General features: G+C 30.3%; 1 protein-coding gene across 2 annotated transcripts in view; it reads right to left on the minus strand.

Annotated features, from left to right (window-relative positions):
* Positions 1-8,197, minus strand: part of LOC140448546 (metallo-beta-lactamase domain-containing protein 1) — a 38,891-nt gene extending 30,694 nt beyond the window's left edge. The window contains exon 1 of one of the 2 annotated variants that reach the window (XM_072541628.1): positions 8,102-8,197. The gene's annotated coding sequence lies outside the window, so the exon portion shown is untranslated. Of the gene's footprint in view, positions 1-8,085 lie in introns of both variants that reach the window. The other variant, XM_072541629.1, reaches the window with a different exon arrangement.
* Between the last annotated feature and the right edge of the window lie 767 nt (positions 8,198-8,964).

Raw genomic sequence — 8,964 nt, forward strand, 5'->3', positions numbered from 1 at the left:
TGAGTTCAAGGAGAAAATTAAGAAACCTTAGAAAAGAAAAGAGGTAAGGAAAGGTATTTAGGTTCTGAAACCAAATCCAAGGAAAGATATCAACAGTCAATTATTAAATAAATTTGGTCAACACACTATATAAACAAATAATAAATATATTAGGTGGACTCCGCCCACCTACTTACCTACAAAACTCAATCAGCCTGATCTTTCTTCTGGTCGAAGGTATAATAATTATTTAATATAATAAACAAACATTCAGAGGTATTGTTATATCAGGAAACTTATTAGGAGTCGAGAAGTAAAATTCATTGATAAAACAAAACAATATATTCAACACCACTATGATATAGGCAGCTGAATGTACACACATGTAAAAAAATGCACCATCAATTATTAAATGGTGGTATAGATATAACAATAAACAGTACTATAATTAGGAAATACCTCTACAAATACAATATAATAAAATCATGCACAGTTTAAGTTATCAGCGAAGAGAGCCTGATAGTATTTAGAAATATTCAACTAAAGTTGATTAAAGAAATCTCTCTTTGCTGTTTAAGGGCCTATCTAAAGATAATGGGTTAAAAATGTATAACAATTATAGCAAATAACAAAATGATTAAATTTAAATTCTTTACGCAAAGATCGCCCTGGCAGAAGTGCCATTCTTCCTCCCAAAATTTCACAAGCTTCCCCAAAAATAGGTGGCATATCCCCCACTTAAAAATGACAGGTCAGCCGGTATGTATTTCTAAGAATGTAAAAAGTTCTAACGATATCGAAAATAACGGTATTGTTCTAGCTAGAAACGTGATGAAAGGTAAATACTTTTGGATTAACGTTCTCTCAGAAAATTACTATAACGTGCCTTCGACGATATTTACCAAATGTATCAAAAAGAAGCCGCCTGACCGGAAAGAATTAACCGTGGATTAACCAACCCGCCGTCTTTTGATAAGTACGACCTATCGGTACGTGAGAATTCCGTGATTCGGAAAGTCGGTAGGGTGCAATAAAAGTTTCTAATGGTAAACACGACCTTCTTCTTCTTCTTTGTCAACCATTTTCCATCCACTCCTGAATGTAGGTCTCTCCCAATTGCTTCCATCTTTCTCTATCTTGCGCCAATCTAATCCACTGTTTGCCTGCCACTGTTATACACAAATGGTGCAGGTCATAGTGTTAAAACATATGTATGAACCACATGTGTGTGAAACGTCAAACGGCTACTTATCTACAATCTACAATCATTCTTCTAAGGAAGCTGATGTTTTGTGTCTATATTTTCTTGTAATTAAAACTAAACCACAGTAACAAAAGCATGGCAGTGGAAATTCACCAATAGTCTTGAAGTATTAAAAAAGATATCTTTCTTAGTGGAAGAACTTTCGCATTATGATCAAGATACGCGATTAATAATATTAATCCCCATGTCTGTACAACAAATGGAAAACAACAAATTACCGAGACAAGTACTCGCATGGACACCTACAAGAAGACTGAACAACCGACATGAATAAAAATTGGGCATAAGAAAACGTCAAAAGGCATTCTAAATCGATTGTATGTATAATTTATATGGTTTATATATTTGAAATTTTTAAGATATACGTCAAAAAAAAAAAAAGAAAATAGAAGAAATAGTCTCTTTAAGAAAAAAAAAACGGGCGTGGCAGTCCAGTGGGACTGCCGGTGGAAGTTACACTTCTATTCACAAATTTATTTGGGAGTCAATCTGCACAATCATTACATACTACTACTAAGGATCTCCACAGTTTTCACTGTCTTCCTTCACTCAACCGTTTTCTCCAATTTTCCCTGTCATTCCAGTCTCCATCTCGCAGGGTTCTTTTCTCCATAGCCTCGTCGATTTCATCTCTGAATGACCTTCGGGGTCTTCCTCTCTTTCTTCTTCCAATCGGGCTCCATTCTGTGATTTTGTTTATCCAGCGTCCTCTGTCCGCTCTTCTGATGTGGCCGTACCAGGATAGTCTCTTCTCCTCTATATAGTCGATTATGTCTGATTGCACTCCCATTCTCCGCTTAATCTCTGCGTTTTCAATTCTGTCTCTTTTTGTAAGTCTACAGCTTCTCCTCAGGAACTCCATTTCTACTGCTCTTATTCTACCTCTATTTCTCTTGTTTATTGTCCAGTTTTCGGACCCATATGTCAGGATACTTCTTGTCAGGGTGTTATATATTCTCTTTTTTGTCTTTATCGTAATGTTCTTATCCCACAACACTGAGTTTAGTTGTCTTATACAGTTTCTTGTTTGTCTCAGTCTGTTGTTTATATCTTCTTCTGTTGTTCCCTGGTTCGATATTATGGTTCCTAAATACTTGAATTTATCTGTTCCATTTATTTGTCTTCCCTCGTCTATCTCTAGGTTTCTCATATCCTTGTTTTCTGTTGTTAGGTATTCGGTTTTCTCTAAGTTTATTTCCATTTCGTTGTTTTTATATTCCCCTTCTAGTTTTCTGAGCATAAAGCTGAGATCTTCTTCATCTTGTGCGATGACTACTTGATCGTCGGCAAAACTGTATAGGTATTCGTCTCTTACTGGTATGCCCATTCCTTCGCACTTTCTCCTCCATGATTTGAGTGTCTTTTCCAAGAATATTTTAAACAGAGTAGGGGACGTAGCACAGCCTTGTAGAAGTCCTTTTGTCGTCTTAAATGGATTGTAGGCTTTATTTCCACATTTAATAGCTACTTTGTTTCCTTTGTATAGTGCTTTAACTGCTTTTATTAGTGTTTGTCGGATTCCGAGATCATTCATTGCTTCCCATAATTTGACATAATCATTACATATGTAATGCTATAGGTAAGACAGCAGAAAGAGAAACAGAATTAATAACAACTTACTAACAATGAATAAACAACTTTTGACCTAAAATAGGAGTATATGAGTAGTAAATGAAGGATTGAATCAATATTTTGATGAAAATGTATATTTTTATTTTCATATATGTATGAAAGGAGTTGAATGCAAAAATTTTTTACACATACTCTGCAGTAAAATTCATTGTTTATTTTGTTATTAATATAATAATACAATACAAATTAAAATGCAATATTCATAAGTATTTAAAAATGACAATAATATACATAACTTTTCTACTTACGCATATATGTTTAATTTACCATGTAATAATATTAATAAAAAAGTCCTCCCCGACTGGGAATCGAATCCCGGTCTCCCGCGTGACATGCGGGGATACTGACTACTATACTACCGAGGACATGACACAAATGAATTTCAAAATTGACAGTTCTGGATCATACAGTGATTTATTGAGATTATTATTTTGAAATACAAAAGACTAATATAATTATGAACATTTAATAAATAATACAAAACATATCACATAAATAATAATATTAATAAATATTTTATTATATATATATATATATATATATATATATATAATATTATATGTATATATATCTTTATATAATATATATAATATTAAATTATATATACAAAAGGAACATTTTTATATTCGAGAGAGGAAGAGAGAGAAAATATATCTTCTGTCTCTCTCTTACTCATTATCTTACATATGTAATGATTTCACAGATTCACTCCCATACAAATTTCCAACGTGGAGCGCGCGTATAGAAGTATAACTTCAAAAATCTAAAACTTACTAGCACAAAAAGATAAGATTGAAATAATTCTAAAAAATAATAGTTTCAGTATTACAGAGAAATAAATTGAGATGCATGCAGTAGAGTTAATTAATGACATGGAAGGAAGTAGGTGGTCTATTATGTAACATTAAAATCAGAATTGAACTTTTTATACACTTTTTAGAACACTACAATACAAGCTATGATGTACCTACGAGACTAAATGTTCGGTGCTAAAACCAAAGAAGATGAATGAACAATGAACCCATTATACTGAAATAAGAATGCTTAGATGCATCAGTGGAGTGACTGAAAAGGTTAAAATTAAAAACTAAAAAAAGCCTAGATGTGGTACCGATGTGGCATAATGGCATAATAAAAGAGCACATATTAAGACAATCAGGAAAAGTTTAATGTTGAAATGATGAATTACACAATAATAAGAATTAGTAAATGTTGAGTTCCTGGAAGAAACAGGACAGGAAGGCCAATTATTGATATAATCTAAAAGAAAATCATGAGGAGATATGTAATTAATGGAGATAGGTGTCGCATATAAGTATAACAAAGATATTAAAGAGAGTTACATCAAATTAATAAGCCAACATAAAAAAATAAAAGCAATAGCATTGCAGTTAGTGTAGTATTAGTAGAAACCGATGAAAATATAGGATGTACTAAAAAAAGAAAGAAATAATAAACAATGAGAATGGAAAGCAGTCTTGTAATATGAATATATGGAATAAATGAATTAATAAATAAATAAAGCTGACTGTCAGTTTAACAAATTCCAGAAACAAGAAGAACATAACACGTTTTCGAAATAACTAAGTTAGTAATGAATAATCAAAAAGCCTAGAGGAAAAACAATAAAATAATTAAGAAATGACAGAATACTTAGTAATTAGAAAACATGGTCATCGTAAAGTTATCAGACATTGGAGGTCAGTTAACATTAACACTGTAAAAGAACACGGCAATTATTTAGCAGAAGAAAAAAAATATAAACATATTTTAATCAAATAACATGAACAAAATATAATATTTAGTTAGTACAAAAATTTTAATTTTTTTTATTAAATTTTGTTAATATTTTTGTATCATTTTCATTATAATAAATATATATTATATATAAATAAATGAATAAATTAGTTTTCTTACATGTAATTGAATTCATTAATCCTAAATTAAATATGGATAAATCACAACAGGGTGACTCCATTCAAATTTATAAGAAGGGTTGCACCCTCTTGTATTAAAAAAGGGTTGCAATACTGACATCTAAAAAATAAGGGTTCAACCCTTTTAAAAAACCTCTTTCTGGAGCATGTCCGATTGCAGAGTAGCTTTTTTACATCCCCTCTACAAACTCCAACTTCGAATACTGTGAAAGACTCTGCGTGGAAAGATGGTTTTCGGTCCTTCAGATCACCAAGGGATTTTACATATGCTCCACCCCTTTTAAAATGAATACTGGAGAAGCTTTCAAAGAAGCTGATCAGTTTTGAATTTGCTTTCACAGAATATGTTGCTGTATTACAGCATAATGATTTTTTTAAAAATTTTAAAACGTGTTGATGTGAAGTTTTTATCAGTGATAAAGTTTTGTTTTCTATTGGATTAATGGATTTAAATAGTGCAATATTTAATAAGGTAAGATTATAGTGCCTTAATTTATATTTTTAGTTGAAAATTTTTGATGGTAAGATGATTATTTGAAAAATATATGCTGTGATATTTATATTTTTCCATCTAGCCAAGATAGTGCAGGCAGTCACAGTATATTACATTTCTATAGTTTTCTTTAATCCATAAAAACCATTTGCGAAGTATTAAGGCAAGGGCTTTTCCAATTTTCCATTTTAATAATATATACATACTAATTTTTAATCAATTCTAAGTCTACACTTTATAAACTCAAAATGTTAAATACACTTTATTTTTATAAGTTGAATGGTATTTTGTCACCATGTGGTTTCAATTATAGGAAATTTGACAAGAATAATACATTTTATGAGTCTCTTCCATGCCAATTAAAGGGATTAAGCTAAATTAAACATTTGTGTATCAATCAATGCACAGCACTTTCTATTGCACCAAACAATTTGAAAATAGCAAGATTGATGCTACTAACAATTATTATAGATAGCAATTCTTTTCCGAGAGATGCAATTTTTGCCATGATCTCAAAATTTAAATAAAATAAACCCCTTTTTCTGCCCACCTCTTCAAATATTTTATTGTCAAATTTGTACAGTTATTTAATTTTCAAAGTATATTAAAGTCACATCAGCAGATCAACTATTTACTAATAAACTACCAATCAATAAATTAGCTAGTTTTTGCATGGAAGCAATGATATATGCAGGTAGTTTTAGAAAAACATTTTCCTCTTCTTCTCGGTGCCTTGTCCTATGTCCCAGACTTGGTGAGTACTATAACAAGAGACGTTTTGTCTTCTATATGGAATAGCTGATCAGCATTTTATATGTCAGTCTATTCTCTAATATTTTGAATATAAATAAATACCATGATAATATAAAGCTAAAAGTTACTTTAATGTGACAATCCATCCGAAAAAAAAACATTTCTCACATATAGACATCTTTATGAAAGAACTCATTTTTTAGCCTTTTTTAAATATTATATTAGTTTTTTTGTAGATAATTGAAAGTTTTCATTATTTGATAATGGACATTGGTACAGTGGATGGCCTGTATCATAGTTTGGTAATTGGATGCTCTCAGAACTTTTAATCGAAAATGCTATCAATATGAACATTAATGAATATAAAAAGTTTATGTTTGAACAAATAAACAATTAAAATTGTTGAGTAACATCAAACAAGAATAGTATATCATGAGAAGCAAGATTAAACAAATTGAGGTTCAATTTAGATACAGATATAAGTAATAATAAGAAAAGTGAATCAAGCTGAATCAATGAATCAAGTGATTCAAGCTTCTTATCATGTAATTTCTGGTATACTAGGACCAATAAACTAAAAAACTCATAATTATCAATTATGACACTACAACAAAATTACTACAATAATTAATTACTCACATCACCTACATATTTTATCCAAACAATGTTTCAAATAAATTGTAAAAAATAATTTAGAATTCAGCTATAATAATGAACTTGTTATTTTTCTCATATTAAAGACAAAAAGTGACTAATATGCACATTTCTGAAAACTCTCGGTTAATCAATAATTACAATAATTATTTTATTAGCAATAAGTAATAAAAATCTTAGATATAGATTTTCCAGTGTCCCTATGTATAACTGTTATATTAAACTAGATCGAGAATTTGTTAGCTAGAAAATTGTTCAATCACAGTTTAGATTAATTAGTAAAGTTATCTTCCTTTTACAATTTTATATCAAGATTTTAATGTTTTTCTCCCTGTTGTTCATTACAATTATAACATTGTCCATTGTTTCCATACTACAGAAAAGAATTTATAGTCTATATACATATATAAACCCACACTCCACTCCAAACATACGAAGTTATTGACTAGTCCAAATTTCAACGTAATAATCACAAGCTAAGCTGTGATCGAAAAGTTTAGTTATATGTAATGAGATCTACTTGTTTAGGCATCTAAAGGATAAAAATATCCTAACTTATTATCTGTTCATATCACTGTATGTTATATATTTATTCCTTTTTACTGAAATATATATGGAGAATAAGTATATAGAGCAAATAATGGACTTAAGAAGTATAAAGTGTGTGATGACTGGAAGTCTTTAAGAATAGTACTGCTAACACCTCATGATATCCTTAATATGTTAAGCCCCACAGTATTGTAACACTCCTTTTGTCTCAGACCAAACTTACTGTAGCCACATTTAAGCATAATAATACTGAGGGTCAAATTCGTATACATGTTCCTTAGTAAAAACATGCCATGCACCAATCTGGTGCACATGGGGCTAAACATGTTAATCAAGTAATTAATAAATTGCCCTGAGTTAGACTTTCTTGTTTTTACTAACATTATTTATTGGTGGACTTAGATTCAACATCTCCACATCATAGGAATATAGTTGAAAAAGTACACTGGTTTCGGGGAACTTCAGGGTTTTCAACATAAACAGAAGTAAAAATCAATGGCCACATACAATACGCATTGTTACTCAAAAACCTCTGGTCTGCAGGCACTCTACACACAGCCTGGTAACTCATTTCATGAGACTCTAAACTTGAACCTAAATGAATCTTGTGTTTGTTACACCCAGCATTCTAAATGTCTCTTCAATTGTATCTATTTATAAAATTATTGGGCAATTAATTATTATATCTGATTACTCTGTTAATTGATAGATGGAATTCTAACTTTTGTTTCACATCCATAGGTTATTACCAATTTTTTTTATCAAATCTAATAATTCTAAAATATTTGATATATACCGTTTGTTTTTGCAAAAATGTAACATACCTGTTGCCTTACATACCTTTACTTTGTTTTCTTTTATTAATTTCAGCAAAAAAACCCACTGTGTTATAATACTGTTTACTCTAACCTCTAACTTCAGTTTACAAACAAATCTATCTATAGGTTATGTTTGGTTTTGGTTTATACTGGGATAATTCGCGCTCAATTTTCACTTATTTGCGCATGTCACTGCATGATATGCTAAAAATTAAAAAATCTGTGTATTCATTATCAAATTAATAATAATTTAACGGCACTGTGGTTTTCCTTTCCTTTTCTGTTTTAAGAAACAAGTTTAAAATGTATACCATGTGTTAGTCTATGTATAAAATGAATATACAATGTATCTTATCTTTTGTGATTCCTCCCAACATGCCATTTGGGTTGCCCAACTATAAGTAAAAGAAAAGGGAAATATGTCACAGAATAAGAAACAGTTGTTTCTTATTCGTATAAAAGTAATACTTACTGTGGTTTGTTTTATTACAAAAAAGCTAAAAGCTTTTTATCAGGTTTCCAAATTGGAAATTTTAATCTCAACGTTTAAAAAGCGTGTGTCACGAGAATGGGGTAGCTTTTTTAATCTAACATAAATGAGTCTTTTTTAACCCACCCCTTTTCACCCTTTTAACAGATGTACAGCAATATTATAAAATGTGCGCTATGCGTCCTTTCATGTGCAGATTTGCTTAAAGTCTCTTTATATTGAAAATTGATTTTATCCGAACAAATAATAAACACGCTGAAAAATTGGAACTGAAGAGTATGTAGAACAGAAATGATGGACAGCTGTATCTATAACATGTAATTTCTTCAATAATGAAATAAGTACTTACCTAAATATGTTTTAACATTTTTCTTTATTAATTCTAAATGTAGTTT

This window comes from Diabrotica undecimpunctata, chromosome 8, assembly GCF_040954645.1.
Source record: "Diabrotica undecimpunctata isolate CICGRU chromosome 8, icDiaUnde3, whole genome shotgun sequence".
In the NCBI taxonomy this organism is placed as follows: Eukaryota; Metazoa; Arthropoda; class Insecta; order Coleoptera; family Chrysomelidae; genus Diabrotica; species Diabrotica undecimpunctata.